Raw genomic sequence first — 19,308 nt, 5'->3', positions numbered from 1 at the left:
TTTTACCTCTATTTTTGTTTTGTTTTGTTATCTACTTTTTACTAATATTTTCAAAAAAAAAAAAAAAATTAATCAAGCCAAGTTTTGAGAACTAAAAAAAATAAGCTTTGGAATTTGAAATTTGACTAAGAATTGAACTTAGGCTAATATTTTTAAAATAAAATCAAATCAAATCAAACCGTTACTAAATTGGACCTAAATTTTTAATTGTGTTTAATAGAGTAATAACGCATTAGTTATTCGATATTTTTTATTTTTTATTTTTTTGAAAATCATGGATATACTAAACAATAAAGAGTTTGAATTTCATTAAACATAAATTCAATTTTGAATTTATGTCTAATAGATCGAGAACTACCAACAAAAGATGGATAGCCTTAATCATATATGTTCAACAGGGAATCCCAATAACAGTTTCGGACCTTGTATTTCTCAAAAAAGTGGATCGATGGATGGGATTTGATATGATACTTATGAAGGAAATTTAGAGTCCCCCAATTCTTCTAGAGAAATTAGAAAGAGAGATTCTTTTCGGGTGATGCCATAATTTCCTTAAAAACTAGAAAGAGATTCCAAATTTCACATGTTGCTGCTGACTTATTTAGACCAACAATCATTGTATTAATTTCTTTTTCTTAGTTTATAGGTTAGTCCAATCCCGAATCAATATTCTGAAAAAATGAAGTATGAAATGAGAGAAAGCTTATATGAACCTTTAAAGTCGATGAATTTGGGCCTACAAGAATTCGTCTTCTTTTAACAAATCGTTCCTGCATCATAATAAAGTTAGGGTCAAAGGCAAATTTCAAGGTTGATATCAAACAAACAATCATAAATGGAGGATGACAAAGATGCTAATTGACATGGAAAATAGTCTTAAAAAATCTTAAACAACAATCAAAACAATCATTCTATTGAAATAGGAAAAGAGGATAACACAAGGAGTTTACGTGGAAAACCCTAATTCAGGGAAGAAAAACCACGATAGAAAAGAACTTATTATTTTTATGTGTCTTTACAATAGACCCAACCCTAGATATAAATAGAATAATGTGAAACCCTAATTTAGCAAATATAGTAAAAAGACAAAAATGCCCTTAGGGCTAATTTAACATATTTCAACACTCCCCTCAAGTTGGGGCATAGATATCAGCAAGGCCCAACTTGCTAATACAAGCTTCAAACGTCTGTCTTGATAACCCTTTCGTAAAGACATCGGCGATCTGTTGGACTGAAGGTACATAGGGAATACAAATAGATCCGCGGTCTAACTTTTCTTTAATAAAGTGCCTATCAATTTCAACGTGTTTGGTTCTATCATGTTGTACGGGATTGTTTGCAATACTGATGGCAGCCTTATTATCACAATACAGCTTCATAGGCCCAGGACTACTCTCGTGAAGATCAGATAAAACTTTCTGCAACCAGATTTCTTCACACACTCCCAGATTCATAGCTCTGTACTCTACCTCAGCACTACTTCTGGCCACTACACCCTGTTTTTTACTCCGCCAAGTTACCAAGTTTCCCCATACAAAGGTACAGTACCCTGAGGTTGACCTTCTATCAGTCACAGATCCGGCCCAATCTGAGTCAGTATATGCCTCGATGCTTCGTGTGTCATGTTTCCTGAATACCAAGCCCTTCCCAGGAGTGGACTTTAAATATCTCAAAATTCGAGTCACAGCTTCCATGTGCTCCTCATATAGACTCTGCATGAACTGACTTACTACACTTACAACATAGGAGATGTCGGGTCTAGTATGAGACAAGTAAATCAGTTTTCCTACTAGACGTTGATACCTCTCCTTATTCACAGTGACTCCTTCCAAAACATTTTTCAGTTTGCTATTGACCTCAATAGGGGTGTCAATAGGTTTGCATCCGGTCATTCCTGTTTCTTTTAACAAGTCCATAGTGTACTTCCGCTGAGAAACAGATATTCCTGCTTTCGACCTTGCCACTTCCATCCCTAGAAAATACCTCAAACTACCAAGATCCTTAATTTCAAATTCACTCGCCATCCTTTGTTTTAGCTAAGTAATTTCTGCTGTATCATCCCCTGATAGGATGATGTCATCAACATACACTACCAACACAGCAATCTTTCCTAAGGGTGATTTTTTGGTAAACAAGGTATGATCAGAATGTCCCTGAACAAACCCTTGGGACTTAACAAACACGGTGAATCTGTCAAACCATGCCCTAGGAGACTGCTTCAACCCATATAAAGACTTCCTGAGTTTGCAAACATGATTCCCAAACTTAGCTTCAAACCCTGGAGGTGGACTCATATAAACTTCCTCTTCTAACTCACCATTTAGGAATGCGTTCTTTACATCTAGTTGATGTAGGGGCCAATCTTTATTCACAGCGACAGACAGAAGAACACGAATCGTGTTTAACTTAGCTACTGGAGAAAAAGTTTCTGAATAATCAATTCCATACGTCTGAGTGAATCCTTTAGCAACTAACCTGGCTTTATATCTCTCAAGTGTTCCGTCAGACTTATACTTCACTATGAACACCCATTTGCAACCAACTGTTTTGTGGCCTCTAGGGAGAGCTACCAACTCCCAAGTCTTATTTGCCTTAAGAGCTCTCATTTCCTCCATTACTGCTGCTTTCCATTCGGGAACTTCCATGGCCGCATGTACACTGGTAGGTATTGTTAGAGCATCTAGTTGAGTAGTAAAAGCCTTAAAAACAGGAGATAAGTTATTATAGGTCAAAAAACTATGCAAAGGATATTTTGTACATGACCTGGTTCCCTTTCTCAGAGCAATTGGCATATCCAGGGTGTTATCATAGTTGTCAGTTTTCGTCTGTCTCTCTTCAGTATCGAACTTTTGAGACAATTCTGCATCCTCTTGAGGATTATTAAGCATCTCATCCCTTCCTGACATTTCAACCTTCTCTGAGCTCATTTCGTCACTTTCTATGTTCCCAGACTTTTCTTCAAGACTCTCCTTTGAGACAACGGGATCTTGAACTTGTGCTGGTTCTAACGCTTGGACACTTTCCGATGGAACATCAGAGGTTTCCTGAATTTCCTTTCTGAGATTCCTCCTATAATACGTTATCCAGGGCACTTGTTTAGTAGGAAGAACCGACACTGGAACAACAGGAGCCGAATTAGGTTCAAGACTAGGTAGACTAGGTCCAGGAATATTGGGACTAAGCTCAGATGCAGGAATATCCGGACTAGGCTCAAGGTTGAGGCTAATGGGTATGGAATACATGGAATTGTTAGTCTCTTCATTCGTGGTCTCCCCCTGAAGATGTCTAACGGGAAAGAATGGTTTGTCTTCAAGGAACGTGACATCCATAGTAACAAAATATTTTCTGGAAGATGGATGGAAGCATTTATAGCCTCGCTGATGAAGTAGATACCCGACAAACACACATATTTTAGCTCGTGGAGCAAACTTAGTCCGATGTGGACCATGAGTATGGACAAAGGCTGTACACCCAAACACACGAAGAGGAACCTCAGGAATAAGACGGGACTGATAGGACTCTTTGAAGCACTCAAGAGGGGTTTGAAACTTTAGGACTCGGGAAGGCATTCTATTAATTAGATGAGCTGCGGTAAGAATCGCATCTCCACACAGGTACGAAGGAAGAGATGCTGGAATTATCAAGGAACGAGCCACTTCAATAAGATGGCGATTTTTCCGTTCTGCTACCCCATTTTGTTGTGGAGTATATGCACACGAGTTTTGATGTATGATCCCTTTTGACACTAGGAATTCCTGGAAGGTGTGGTTGACAAACTCATGACCATTGTCACTTCGGAGAATGGCAATCTTTGTGTTAAACTGTGTTAATACAGTGGTATAGAACTGTTTGAAGGTAGATAAAACCTCGGACTTATCAGCAAGAAGATATACCCATGTAAGTCGGGTATGATCATCAATGAAAGTTACAAACCACCGTTTACCAGACAGGGTATTGATGTTCGAGGGACCCCAGACATCACTGTGAACCAGGTGGAAAGGTTGGGTAGGCTTATAGGGCTGAGAAATAAATGACACGCGATGTTGTTTAGCACGTATACAGACATCACAAGATAATGAAGAGACATTCACATTATGGAATAAATGAGGAAACAAATATCGCATATATTGAAAACTAGGATGTCCAAGACGAAAATGCCATAATAAATAATCTGTTTTAGATATAGCAAAAGAAGATAACAGGCTAGTCCTAAACAAGCTTCTGGAGGAAGCATCCGTAGAAAGGAAATATAGGCCTCTGTCATATCGGGCAGTGCTAATCGTCCTCCCCGAGCTCAAGTCCTGAAACAAAGCAGTATCTGGTGAGAAGACAACTCTACAGTTCAAATCTTTTGTTATTTTGCTTATTGATAATAAATTGTAAGAGATTTTGGGCACATGTAAGACATTTTGCAGGGGTTAATCCATGAAATGGTGATAGTCTGCCTTTTCCAGCAACAGGAGCGAAGGACCCATTCGCAATTCGAATCCTCTCATTTCCAGCACTTGGATAGTATGAGAGAAATCGGTCGGATGAGCCAGTCAAGTGATCGGTTGCTCCTGAATCTAGAATCCATAACTCATTCCCCTCAGCAAGGAAACTCAAGGATTGAGGATTATCTGATTGAGCAACTGTTCCGATTCCTACGGTACCTGAATCCCCATGATTAGTCACTGGAAACTGTGTTTGAGGTTGTGCAGTCCCCTCAACTGATTCACCCATTAGAGCACGCCCAGATCTCGACTTGTCATTCGGAGGGCGACGTTTACCATTTGGAGGGTGACCATGCAATTTCCAGCACTGATCCTTCGTATGCCACTGTTTTTTACAATGCTCACAAACTGGGGGTGTTTTACTATTCTGCTTGTCACCATCAGCTCCAGTGGACTTTACCCTGAAGGCAGCCGACTCTGTAGTGATAACACTTGGCCCATTCATTGCACTTGATCTATCTTCTTCCAATCTAACTTCTGAACATACCTCCATGAGAGACGGAATTGGTTTCTGCCCTAGTATTCTACTCCGAACTGTATCAAATTTGGGGTGTAGCCCGGCAAGAAAATCATACACACGCTCAACCTCTTCTATCTTGGAGTACTGAATTCCATCTTGTGGACAGGTCCAGATGATCTCCCGACATAGATCCATTTCTTGCCATAACAACGACAACTTGCTGAAGTATGATGTTACATCCATGCTCCCCTGTTTGCATTCGTGAACCTGTTTACGTAGAGTATACATGCGGGATGCGTTCTGATGCCTCGAATATAACCTTTGGACTGCATCCCAAATATCCCGGGCAGTGGCTGAATAGAGTAAGGGTTTCCCGATTTGTGGTTCCATACCACTAATTAACATTGAGCGGAGTAAAGAATCCTCTGCCTTCCAGACACGCTCTTGGGGATCACCAGGATTCGGTCGTGGTATCTCTCCAGTTAAATATCCAAACTTATGGCGTCCCTCAAGAACCATTTTAATGGTTTGGGACCAAGAGAAGTAATTTTGCCCATTCAACTTCTCTCCCGTGATCATTCCTGCAGAATTTCCAATTGTTCCAGATAAAAGATTAGAAGTTGGATTAGGAAACAGTGATACCGGATTTTCTGAATACATCGGGGAAGAATCATGGCCATTCAACCGGGCTCCCAGGGCGACCATCGGTTGCTGAAGACTAGCTAATTGTTGTTGGAGTTCCCCATGAGATTCAGATCTGGAATTTTTCTGTCTAAATGCCATGGGATTTTCTTCAATGGATTCACCCATTCGAAACTGGGGCTGAACCGGATATACCTGAGGAAGAAACTGTCCACCATGATGCTGTGACGACGCTACTGCCGGAAGTCCACCAGCAGCAGAGCTCGGCAACCCGAGACCAGCGCTGCTCCCAGACTGCTGTGATGGTGGGTAACGGATGAACGGCTCGGCGATCTGCTGTGCAGCGGAAGAAGTCGCGTCGATCTGACCCGACCCGGCAGCTGGAGCACGCCCATGAGAGGAGATCGTGCCGATCTGACTCGACCCGGCAACTGAAACATACCCATAATCGTCTGGTGAGGACGCGATTCTGTGCGACGCCGAGATACCTACCGGCTGTAGACCGATTGCGTGCGCCGGCTGGAGAACATTTGAGGTTGAGATGGTTGTGAGCGACGCTGAGGATCCGATTGGTTGTGACCCGATTGCGTGCGTCGGCTGTTCGGCTGGAAGATTCCGATCGATGGTGTTTAGCTGGAACGGCTGAGACTGGAGGCTAATCGGCGAGCCAGTAGGAGCAATTCCACCACCTGGAATGATAGATCGGAGATATCGGTCAACTGCTGCTTGAATCACAGTCTCATTATTCAGCGTACCTTCACCTACTAAGTCTGACGACTGAGTTTCTTCTATCGGGGCTAGGGTTTCATCACCTTGCTCTGATACCATATTGAAATAGGAAAAGAGGATAACAGAAGGAGTTTACGTGGAAAACCCTAATTCAGGGAAGAAAAACCACGATAGAAAAGAACTTATTATTTTTATGTGTCTTTACAATAGACCCAACCCTAGATATAAATAAAATAATGTGAAACCCTAATTTAGCAAATATAGTAAAAAGACAAAAATGCCCTTAGGGCTAATTTAACATATTTCAACACATTCAATATGGTTATAAACTTTCAATTTTATCTACTAAGAGTTTATGGGCTCTAACCAAATTCAGTGTACAAGCAATGCTAAACTCTTTCAAGCAAACTTCAGAACACAGAATAAACAAAATCAAATACCAGAATGGTGTTCTAGCTTGTTCCAACATTGAGATAGATGGTTCCAATGCAGATTGTTACAACATATAAATCACAACATAACTTGGCAGTGGATAAAACTAGATAGTAGAAGACTTACAAATTTTGACATCTCCTCAACTTTTTCTAATGCCGCATAACAATGATGTGATGAACGATAGAACCTTTGAGAGTGGCCTTTTCTTTATCAAAGTCTGAATTGATGCATTTAAGAAAATGGTCAGAAGGATTCCTCAAAGCAGGGCAGAGAAAGCCAGCTTGAGCAAAGAACTGCACAAATCAACAATCCACAGAGCCAAAACTCAGCTCTATAACCCGCTCAATTCTGAAACATGGCAAAATCCAACAACTATGGCATTTGAACACCAAGAATGAAACTAATCCAATTCTTTAATGACAAGTTGTGCTCGTTATTCTCAATCTTCTTGCTTACTCACTTTCACTTTCCTTTTTTCGGGGCAGGGAGCGAAGAGAGACCAGAAGAATGATTCATTTGTTATCTACATATATTGCTACAATTTCTAGGATGTTTAAGTGGATATCACAAAAACAAAGCAACAACTAATGATCCTTTGTGTTTCAGGAGAATCTCATATACAATTAAATTTTTCTTTTTTTTTTTTTAATAAGAAACTATTTCATTGATTGATGAAATATTCAAAGGTATACAAAAGAGACCCAATTAAATGGAACACAAAAGATGTTTCACATTTGTAATAAGGTAAGAGAAATTATGGCTCTTAATGGTCGATAGATCTTTACACCAAAACAGAAAAAAAAAAGTTGAAAATAGCAGAGTCCAAGACTTCTTTGGGAGACTTCGCTTTGTCTTGGAAGATTTTGACATTCATTTCATCCCAAGTTTTCAACAAAACAGCAATGATGATAACACAAATGAATTCTTTAATAGCTTTGAAGGGATGTTCCATAAGCAGAAGGTTAATCCAGCTCCGAGAATCATTGGGAGGAATCAGGGTCCACTGGAATGCATCAAGAATTTCAGACCATATGACAGCCACAGAGGTGCAGTTGGTAAACACAGTGGTTGTGAGACTCATTTTCTCAATGGCAAAGGCAGCACCATGATGGAGAAAGACAGACAGACCCATGGGCAGCGTTTTTGAAGTCTATCCATAGTATTGAGGCATGAATGAGAGAGCTCCCATATAAGGAATCTGATTCTTCTTGGACATGAAGGCTTCCACAAATCTTTTCATAAAGATTATGAGTAGCCATGGGTTGTAGTGCAGTGAGCTGAGAATAAAGAGATTTTGTGGAGAAAATGCCACTGTTTCCATGTTTCCATACCCATATGTCAGCTCGATGAGTTAATAACACATTAGGAATGAGATGAATTAGTGAGGCCCATTCCACAGTTTCCTCAATCTTGAGATTTCTACTAAAATTCAGTGACCATAATTCATTCTCAGCAATCCAAACTTCAGGAATGGATACATTTTTGGAAGCAGTAATAGCATAAAGCTTTGGATAAACTTCTTTTAAGGTCACCAAACCAAATATCTGTCCAAAGAGCAGTAGATTCACCATTTCTCAGCTTGGAACACTGCTATGTATGAGATCTTTATGTTCGTTATATACTTCCAAGGGCTTTTTATGGAGACTTTGCTGGAATCATCCACCTTTAAATCAAAGCGCATGGAGCTATATTTAGCTTTTATAAGTTTCCTCCATAGAGCATCTTTTTCCAAACCAACCGCCAACTCCACTTTGCTAGAAGAGCTCGATTCTGTTGTTTGATGTCCACAATGCCCAAATCACCCCCTGCACAAGGCTGTTTTAAGATGTTCCATTTGAGTAGATGACTAGTGTTACTGCCTCTATTGCCAGTCCAGAGAATTTCTGAAAAGCCTTTCAATTTGTTCAACCATTGTAGTAGGTGAAGGGTAAATAGTAAGTGGGTAAATTGGATAAAGAGGCATTAATGAGGGTTAGTCTGCCTCCTTTTGAGAGAAAATTATGCTGCCAGGAGAGTAACTGCTTGGTAATCTTGTCCAAAATGGGCTGCCAGAAGGTTATAGTTGTGGGTTTTCCATATAGGGGGAATCCAAAATAGGTAGCCGGCCAAACACTCACCTTGCAATCATGCTTTCTAGCGATGTAATCTGTTGAAATTATATTTTAGCCCTAAGGGCATGTTTGTCTTTTATCAGTCTAGGGTTTCTCATTGTTTGGTTATTTATACATGTTCTTGTATTGTGTACTGTGTATCTGAATTAAAAATAAAAACTCTTATCGTGGTTTTTTCTCCCTGGTCTAGGGTTTTCCACGTAACTCTAGTGTTTTTTTTTCCCCCTAACTTTTCAAGTTGGTATCAGAACATGGTGATGAGAACGTCGTTGGAGTAGAAGAGATTCAATCATCGACTCTAGTAGAGGATGGAACTCCAAGAGAAAACTCTAACAGTGCTGAAATTAAGGCTACCGTCGATCAATACCTACGATCATTACTTGGACCGATTCAGATTCAACCAGCCTTAATCGATCCAGCCTGCCGTCACTGCCGTCGGAGGACCCCCGCCATTGCCGACAACGACTTCAACCACACTGCCGCCGTTGCCGTCGAGACTCGACCATTCACCATCAGCCCAGCCCAGATACGAGCGTCCGCCGTCGACTGCCTATGTTTTCCAACCACCGGGTTTTACAGTCGCTGATTCCGCTCCAGATCCCGCCGATGGAAGGGTTTCAGGTCAGTCGTTCTCCCTTCCGACGTTACCTAGTTCTGTCTACCCATCGAATCTTCCATCTTCAAGTCTTCCTTCATTATCGAGTTTTCCATATTCGAATCTTCCAAGCCCTCTGAATGTGCCCGATATATCGGTCTACCAAAACCCACAACGTCATTTGCACCACCCGGTCCAACCGAACCCGGTCCAACCAAACCCGATTCAACCAAACCCGGTCCAGTCGAACCCTTTACAGCAACTTCTTGTCTCCCACTATTTTTCCTCTGGTCCGCCAGCTCCTCCTGTTAGTTTTCCCACAACGACAGAAACGATATCTTCAGGGGTTTATGGGCAGAAACAACTTTCAACGATTCATGGTGGGACTGTTAGTGTTCAACAGCAACTGGCAAACCTTCAACACCAAATTTCTGCACTTGGAGCAGCTGTTAGATCTTCGGCCAATCCTTCAACAGATTTTCTACCAGATACATACCTGGGGGTTCCGTTATGTTCAGAAACTCCAGTAACTACTTACCCTACTTTGCCTTTCACAAACATTATGTCTGGGTCTGTAGACAATTATGCAGGAATTTCCATTGGCGAAAAACTTAATGGACAAAATTATTTTTCTTGGTTACAATCTGTGAGGATGGTTCTCGAGGGGTGGCACAAGTTCGGGTATCTAACAGGGGAAATACCTAGACCAAACCCCGGGGATCCTCAGGAACGGATATGGAAGGGAAAGGATTCTCTCCTTCGCTCAATTTTAATAAATAGTATGGAGCCTCAGATCGGTAAGCCTCTTCTTTACTCAGCTTCTGCTCGGGATATCTGGGAAGCTGTCCAGAAACTTTACTCGAAGAGGCAGAATGCTTCACGCCTTTATACCTTGAGAAAACAAGTGCATGAGTGCAAGCAAGGGACACTCGACGTAACATCCTATTTCAATAAATTATCACTGTTGTGGCAGGAGATGGATCTATGTCGAGAAATAGTTTGGAATTGCTGACGGGGTTCAGTATTCGAAGATTGAGGAGGCTGACCGTGTCTATGATTTTCTGGCTGGCTTAAACTCGAAGTTTGATGGTGTTCGAAGCCAAATTTTAGGACAAAGACCAATGCCGTCCCTGATGGAAGTTTACTCCGAGGTCAGATTGGAAGAAGATCGAACCAGCGCTATGAATGGTACAACGCCTAATACCCTGGACTCTGCTGCGTTTGGAGTCAAGTCATCGAGTTCAGAAAATGACAAACAGAATGGAAAGAACCCTCCAATTTGTGAGCATTGCAAGAAACCATGGCATACGAAAGATCAATGCTGGAAATTACAAGCCAGGTGGATCCAGGTACGGTCGGAATCGATAGTATTGCACAGTCAGGTACTCCCCATTCCTTTAGTTTCTTTGCTGAGGGAAATGAATCCTGGATTCTTGATTCTGGAGCAACGGACCATCTAACTAGATCGTCTGACCAATTCCTCTCCTATTATCCGAGTGCTGGAAATGAGAGAATAGGAATTGCAGATGGGTCATTTGCCCCCGTTGCAGGAAAAGGCCACTTATCCCCACTTCAAGGACTGATTTTGCATAATGTCTTACATGTGCCAAAAATATCCTATAATTTGCTATCAATCAGTAAGTTAACCAGAGATTTGAACTGCAAAGTTGTGTTCTCACCATATACTGTTTTGTTTCAAGACCTGAGCTCGGGGAAGATGATTGGCACTGCCCAACACAATAGGGGGCTCTATTTTCTTTTCGACAATGCTTTGTTTAGGAGTTTATCTAGCACTTGTTTACTGTCTTCTCTTACTATTTCTGAAACTGATTTCTTATTATGGCATTTTCGTCTTGGACATCCAAATTTTCATTATATGAAATATCTATTTCCCCATTTATTTCGTAATGTGAATGTGTCATCTTTGTCGTGTGATGTTTGTATCCGTGCTAAGCAGCCTAGGGCGTCTTTTACCTCAAACCCTACAAACCTTCCCGGCCCTTCCACCTGATACATAGTGACGTTTGGGGCCCTTCGAATGTCTCAACGGTATCAGGTAAACGGTGGTTCGTTACCTTCATTGATAATCACACTCGTCTTACATGGGTGTTTCTTCTTACAGACAAGTCTGAAGTGACGACGGTCTTTCAACAGTTTTACATTACCGTCGAAACCCAGTTCAATACCAAAATCGTCGTTCTTTGAAGTGACAATGGGCGTGAATTTGTTAATCAGACCCTTCGTGAGTTCTTAAACTCGAAAGGAATTGTCCACCAAAATTCCTGTGCCCATACACCTCAGCAAAATGGGGTGGCCGAACGGAAAAATCGCCACCTCATTAAAGTAGCCCGATCCCTCATGATACCTGCATCCTTACCCTCGTATCTATGGGGGGATGCTGTTCTTACTACAGCTCATCTCATAAATCGGATGCCCTCCCGTGTGCTCAAATTCCAAACCCCCTTAGAACATTTTAAAGAATCCATCTCGTCCACTCGCCTTTTCCCTGATGTTCCTCTTAGAGTTTTTGGGTGCACCGTGTTCGTCCATAATCATGGTCCTCACCAAAGTAAATTTGCTCCTAGGGCCGAAAAATGCGTCTTTGTTGGTTATCCGCTCCATCAACGGGGCTACAAGTGCTTTCAGCCTTCCTCTCGAAAGTATTTTGTCACCATGGATGTCACATTTCTAGAGTACAAGCCATTCTTTCCCGTTAGTCCTCTTCAGGGGGAGACTTCGAGTGAAGAGGCTAACACTTCCACCTACTTTGTTCCCTTAGACTTGTTTCCCGAACCTATCCCTGAAACAGAAACAAATGAACCTATCCTTCCTACAAAACAAGTGCCTTGGATAACCTACTATCGAAAGCATCTCCGAAAGGAAATGGTTCCCGAAATTGTTTCCCTTGTTGCTCAGCCAAAAGGTGTTCAAGAGTCAGAACCGGAACCGGCTCAGGGTCAAGGTACCCCTAGTCATAATGACAATGAGTATGTTGAAGGTGATATAGGGGACTCAGGTGAAGTCAAAGATGATGACAGTGCAGTCAGGGATGATGGCAATAATGAAGCACCCAGTGGTGCTCAAGGGACTGAAAATGAACAACAGTTGGGTACAGATTAACAGGTTGACAAGACCAATGAGATTGAGGTTGATGCTACCTTGGATTTGCCGATAGCTCTGCGAAAAGGTACTAGGTTGTGCACCAAACACTCTATGACAAGCTTTTTGTCTTATAGTAACCTGTCTATGAGATTTAGAGCTTTCACTACCAGCCTGGATAATGTGATAATTCCGGACAATGTGCACAAGGCTCTGAAAATTCTTGAATGGTGAGGTGCAATCATGGAGGAAATGCGGGCCCTTGAGACTAACAAAACATGGAATTTGGTTAGTCTTCCGAGAGGGCACAAAACTGTAGGGTGCAAGTGGGTGTTTACTGTCAAATACAAGTCAAATGGAACTCTCGACAGATATAAGGCCAGATTGGTTGCAAAAGGATTCACTCAGACGTATGGAGTGGATTACTCAGAAACCTTCTCACCTGTGGCAAAACTTAACACTATTCGTGTCCTCCTTTCTGTGGTTGTTAATCAAGACTGGCCTCTCCATCAGTTGGATGTAAAAAATGTGTTCCTGAATGGTGAACTGGGAGAAGAGATTTATATGAACCCACCTACAGGTTTTGAAGCCCAGTTTGGCAATCAAGTGTGCAAATTGAAAAAATCCTTGTATGGACTGAAGCAGTCCCCTAGAGCTTGGTTCGATCGATTCACCACCTTTGTTAAATTTCAGGGGTTTGTTCAAAGGCATTCAGATCACACCTTGTTCACTAAAAAGTCAGCACCAGGAAAAATAGCAGTATTGATTGTCTATGTTGATGATATTATACTATCAGGAGATGATTCAGCAGAAATTGACAGGTTGAAACGATGAATGGCAGATGAGTTTGAGATAAAAGATCTCGGTACCTTGATATTTTCTAGGAATGGAGGTAGCAAGATCAATAGAAGGGATCTCAGTGTCTCAGAGGAAATACACACTCGATTTGTTGAAAGAAACTGGAATGACAGGGTGTAAACTTGTAGATACACCTGTAGAAGCCAACCTCAATCTGATAGAGTCAGCAGATGATGTTCCTGTAAACAAAGAAAGATATCAACGGCTTGTGGGGAAACTGATATATCTGTCACATACCAGACTTGATATATCATATGCAATTAGTTTGGTCAGTCAAGTTCATGCAGGCTCCGTGTGAAAGACACATGGAGGCAGTCACACGGATCTTGAGGTATCTGAAGTCTTCTCCTGGAAAAGGCTTGGTTTTCAGAAAGCATGATGAAAGGTGTATCAAGGCCTACACAGATTCTGACTGGGCCGATTCTATTACAGATAGGAAATCTACCTCAGGATATTGTACCTTTGTGTGGGGAAACTTAGTTACCTGGAGAAGTAAGAAGCAAGGCGTCGTGGCTAGAAGCAGTGCCGAAGCCGAATATAGGGCTATGAGCTTGGGTATATGCGAAGAGATTTGGTTGAAGAAGGTTTTGGTAGATCTACATCAAGAAAGTCATGACCCGATGAGACTTTACTGCGATAACAAGGCTGTCATTAATATTGCACACAATCTGGTTCAACATGACAGAACCAAACACGTTGAGATTGACCGACACTTCATCAAAGAAAAATTGGATAACGGTAGCATTTACATTCCTTATGTTCCGTCCAGCCAACAAGTTGCGGATGTTCTCACCAAAGGGTTACCCAGACAAACTTTTGACACCTGTGTTAGCAAGTTGGGTCTCATTGACATTTACGCCCCAACTTGAGGAGGAGTGTTGAAATTATATTTTAGCCCTAAGGGCGTGTTTGTCTTTTATCAGTCTAAGGTTTCTCATTGTTTGGTTATTTATACATGTTCTTGTATTGTGTACTGTGTATCTGAATTAAAAATAAAAACTCTTATCGTGGTTTTTTTCTCCCTGGTCTAGGGTTTTCCACGTAACTCTAGTGCATTTTCTTTTTCCCCTAACTTTTCAAGATAATCAATTCAAACATCATCACAATTGATGTCCATAAATTCAGATTTGCTTCTATTGATATTCAAACCGGAGGCTTGCTCAAAGAGAATGAACAAATTCGGTAAATTATCAATATCTTCTTCCTTATTAGTTGAGAAGAGGATAGAATCATCCACAAAGGTGATGGATATAGTGTTACTTGCATCTTTGTATGCATGAATGAAGCTGGTGGTATTCGCTAGAGATAACATTTGGCTAAGTGAATCCATGACAATGATGAAAAGGAAGGGGGAAAGAGGATCCTCTTACCTTAATCCTCTAGTAGCTCCAAGTTTCTCTCTTGACTTGCGATTGATAATGATAGAGAAGTTTATGGTGGCCTCTAATCCGTGCCAAATCCTTCAACTCTCAAAAATTCATCGAGGAAATCCCAATCAACTTTGTAAAATGCTTTCTCCACATCCAAACCCCCGAAACGCTTTCTATGCCATTCGTCAATGATTTCGTTGGCACTAAGAGAAGAATCAAGGATTTGTCTACCCTCCACAAATGCTGATTGGAAATCCATGATGGTGGTTGGAAGAACCTTCTTGAGATGACTAGGAAGAACTCGGGCTATAATTTTGTAGAGACAAGTGGTGAGACTAATTGGTCTAGTCACCTACTTTCCTAGCATCAATTTTCTTGGGTATGAGGCAAATGTAGGTTTCATTGACATTGTTGTTAATGACATCCTTATAAAAATCTTGGAACACAAAAAATGTCGGGCTTTAGGATGTTCCAAGATCTCTTAAAGAATTTGATGTAAGTTCATCTGGCCCCAGTGATCTGTTTGTGTCCAAAGCCTTGACTGCCAACCAAATCTCTTCCTCAGTGAAAGGAGCCTCCAGAAAGTTGCACTGGTCAGTACTAATGGGAGCCCCTTCAACAGGGTATGGGAGGAACCTCACTCCAGACTTTTTAAGTGAAGAGCTTTTTGTAAAAGGAAATAAATTCTTTTTCAATCTCAGAATCATGAAGAGACTATTCTGTTCTGTAAGCGCCTCTGTAATGTATTCTTTCCTCTTTTCGGCCGCTGCATATCTGTGGAAAAAGAGGTGTTTTCATCTCCTTTAATGAACCAATTTGTCTTACATTTTTGCCTCCACCTAATCTCTTCATTGGCATTGATAGAGAGAGTATCTTGCTTAATATTCAGCAATGATGAAGTGCCTCATTGATAATTCCTTCAAGTTCAGCTTCATAATCAATGTCAGACAATTCCTTCAAGAGACTGTTTTTTCTTGATCTGTTGATCCCAAAGGTGGATTTATTCCAGGCTTTGATAGCAAACTTCAATTCTTTTAAATTGTTAATGAAGCCATGGCATGGCCATCAATTCAGAGAGTGTTTCTTCCACCAATCCTCAACAAAGCAGAAGAAATTATTGTGAGAGAGCCCCATATTTTCGAACTTGAAAGGTGTAGGTCAGCAACTCTGTCCAGCAAGGGTCAGCAAAAGGGAGAAGTGGTCAGATGTGGGGCGGTCCAGCCTCATTATGGAGACATCAATAAACTTCGTTAAGACTAATTCAGTGCAAAGAAAACCGTCAATTTGAGTATGAGTAGGGTTGTTCTGAAATCACTCCACGTGAATCTGCCAATTGTTAGAGAAATATCAATCAGCCCCCTCAGTTCAATGAAAGAGTTGAAGCTATTCATGGCTTGGTTAGGGCGACAGCCATTAGAATTCTCATGAGGCCAGCGAATGATGTTAAAGTCTCCACCAACAAGCCAATTATCATCAACCAAACAACAAAGGTCATTAAGCTCTTGTATGAGGTGAGGCTTGTCTGTATCATTAGAAGGTCCATAGAAACCTATGATCCATATGTTGTAGCCATCAGCTAATGAAAAAAATATGGTTAGAGAGTATGGATATTTTGTGATAAAGGAGGAGGAGAAGGAAGCCGAATTCCACATGATTAAAATGTCCCTGGAGCATCTGTTAGAATCCAGATAGGTCCATGTGATGCCCCTTGAGCTCCATAGAGACTTAATGAGTAATAGATCTCTGGACATTTGGTCTCTTTAAAAGGGTAGTTGGCTGATTCTAATGGGGATTGTGGTTTCAGAGTTATAAAAGGTGGTAAGGTCAATGAAAGCCTTCCATCCATTTCTTTGCTCTAAATGCGGTTTTTACCCCCATTGTAATCTAGTTTAACAAGTTCCACATAGAGCCTCTCTTGCTTGTAATTTTTTCTAACCATACCACTTGATCATCAACCCTTGTTTCTTTGAAGAATTTTTGGTTAAGTGGCATAGTGAGGAGGGCTTTGATAGATTTTGTCACCCGACGGAGAGTGCTCCAATGAATTGAAAGGGAGAAGGATTTGTCTCTAGCACTCTCTGTAATTTTGACTCTCTTGCCTCTGGAGTGTGCGTCAAAGTCGATAGAGAAGATCTTCCTTTCAACCGTTATCTTCCTGGGTGGCTCTGGTCTGTTCATGGTGGCTTGTATCAGAGGAACTAATAGAGAAGAACATGGTTGATGGTTCTGGCGGGGAGGTTGGGCAAAGATGTGTGATAGAGAGGAGGATAGGAGGGTGAGAGGTGAGGAGAGAGAGAGAGAGTGTCAATCTTTTCAGGCCATTCTCTGGTTATGTATCATTTTAGCCCTTTAGATAAATGAAAATAGAAAATGAGTTTGTTTGAAATGCACAACTAATACCAGTACATTCAAGAACAAGAAAGGATGAAAGTTCAAAAACTATTTTGAAACAAAGTTAAGAACACAAAATACATAAGAAATTAAATAAAAAACTTGTACAACAAAGTGAAAACAATCAACATAAAATGAACTAAATTCCCTACTAAACAAACCCAACATTAAAAAGATTTTTGGGAATGGTTTCTTACCACGGGGCCTGCTTTCATGCTCTTTTTCATCACAAATATATATAGAGAGAGTGAAACAATATACTAGCTAAAATTCCTACAAACAGATGTTGCAATTTATTGAAAAAAACAATCACTCTTTCATAGGCAAAGGAAGCAACTAAGCAAATAAAACTAAGACCATATTGCAAACAAAATAACCAAATAACTTGAAAATTAAATTTCAGTACCTATTTCTCAATTTTGCTATGATTGAGTAGTATGATGAAAATTATTCCAACATCCTCTAGTTCTTTGTTGCGGGCACATTTTTGCTCTCTTCTATTAAAACGTTTTTACACAAACTAAAGCAAACCCATTTTCATTTTCTGCCACCACAATAAATTTAAATGCATTTAAATCAAACACTAACACAAATAACCGTAAACCCCTGCAGCCAACACCACAATACAAGAATGTTACCTTGCTACATCAATTGATATCTTTAGGTCCTTCCAACTCCCTTTCTACACTTCCACAGAGGATACCTAAAAAACATCCAACAAACATTAGCTTGTGATATGGAGAAGGCAGACAAAAAGCATCCTACATTGATCTCTCTTCGGCATGCCAATTGATTAGAAGTTTGTAAAAATCAGAAGAGTGAGAGACTTGTGCATTTCTGAAAATATTACTAGCTTGAGATGCCTATATTTACAATCTATTACAGTTACCGTGGTGGAGTTGATAGTGAGGGTTGCCCTATTATGGTTGTTATGGTAGCACATTTTCTACTGTGTCGTCTTGATCTTACATAAGATTAAACAGAGAATAAAAATTAAACATGAGCCACACCTCCTTGAGTTCTAAGAAGTTCATCAATATCATATCACCAGGTCCATATCAATGTTTCGAAAATGGGTGATTAATTTTGTTTTTTTTGTACATATCTATAGTCATGCTTCTTAGGAGTCTTTAAGATATAAAAAATCTAACATGAGAAACAAGTGCATAGTATTCAAGATTAAATTATATTACTTTTACAACATAGATCACAACTCACTCGCAGTAGAAAATGTTCTCCCACAAGACCATAATAGGGCGACCCTCACTATCAACTCCACCGTGGTAACTGCAATAGATTGTAAATATAGGCATCTTAAGCCAGTGATATTTTCAGAAATTTACAAGTCTCTCACTCTTTTGACTTTTACTAGCCCCTAATCAATTGGCCTGCCGAAGAGAGACATGAACTTGAACTCAGTATATTTCATAATGGGAAACAACATGACATTTCTCATATTTGTCCTTATTTATGTCCACCTCACCTGTTGACTGTGTGGGTGGAGGATAGCAGACCACTATATATATATAAAGACATGAAAACAAACAAGAAATTTGAAGGAGGTCCAGCAAGGTCACCAAATCCAAGCAAATCTACCATAATTCCGTCCAGTCTGCGCCCATTGTTCCTTGCGTCTTTGATCTGGATCATTGATTAAAGCCTGAAAGCAGGATTCAAGTATGAATCCAAATATGATGAGTTCCTAAAAATACCAAGCACGATTAGTCAAGTTGAAAAATACCTTTAACAGAAGCAACATGGATTTTTACACTATTTATTGTACGGAGGAGAATACGAATTGAAAAAGCAACAGTATGTGAAAAGCGCTGGGTTTCTTACCTACTACGATCTCATTGCTTCATTCGTTGGCCTCTTACCTTCTTCTCGCCATCTCCATTATTAACCTACAAAAGAAAAAAAGAAAAAAAAAAATTGGGTTAGATCCACCTATAAGAGGTGGGTAGCCTTAACCGTATGTGTTAACAGGGAAGCCCGAAGGCTGTTCCCGACCCTGTCAGGGGAGATGCCAACCATCTCTCCTTTAATCGAACACGATCGCCGAAACTTTTGTGTTATTTTATATATGTGATTTTGTTTTCGAAATCATTCGATGTGGGACTGTATT

The 19,308-nt window shown here is 40.6% G+C and overlaps 1 long non-coding RNA gene and 1 other non-coding gene across 3 annotated transcripts; both read right to left on the bottom strand.

Moving 5' to 3' along the window:
* Positions 1–600: 600 nt before the first annotated feature.
* Positions 601–19,261, bottom strand: LOC120069267 (uncharacterized). Of its 2 annotated transcripts, XR_016529486.1 has the most exons (7): positions 19,194–19,261; positions 19,023–19,087; positions 18,667–18,885; positions 17,822–17,886; positions 17,590–17,727; positions 6,883–7,052; positions 601–770 (listed from the first exon to the last, which is right to left on the bottom strand). It is a non-coding gene; the product is annotated as an uncharacterized LOC120069267 (long non-coding RNA). The 2 variants fall into 2 exon arrangements; XR_005479493.2 differs by lacking the exon at positions 19,194–19,261 and having other exon boundaries at positions 18,780–18,885; positions 19,023–19,159.
* On the bottom strand, positions 19,109–19,236 carry LOC120069268 (U6atac minor spliceosomal RNA). Its single transcript, XR_005479495.2, has one exon. It is a non-coding gene; the product is annotated as a U6atac minor spliceosomal RNA (small nuclear RNA).
* Positions 19,262–19,308: the final 47 nt, after the last annotated feature.

Source organism: Benincasa hispida, chromosome 5 (assembly GCF_027475165.1).
Source record: "Benincasa hispida cultivar pf3 chromosome 5, pf3_genome.v1.1, whole genome shotgun sequence".
NCBI classification, from domain to species: domain Eukaryota; kingdom Viridiplantae; phylum Streptophyta; class Magnoliopsida; order Cucurbitales; family Cucurbitaceae; genus Benincasa; species Benincasa hispida.
This window is presented reverse-complemented; position numbering and strand designations above follow the sequence as displayed.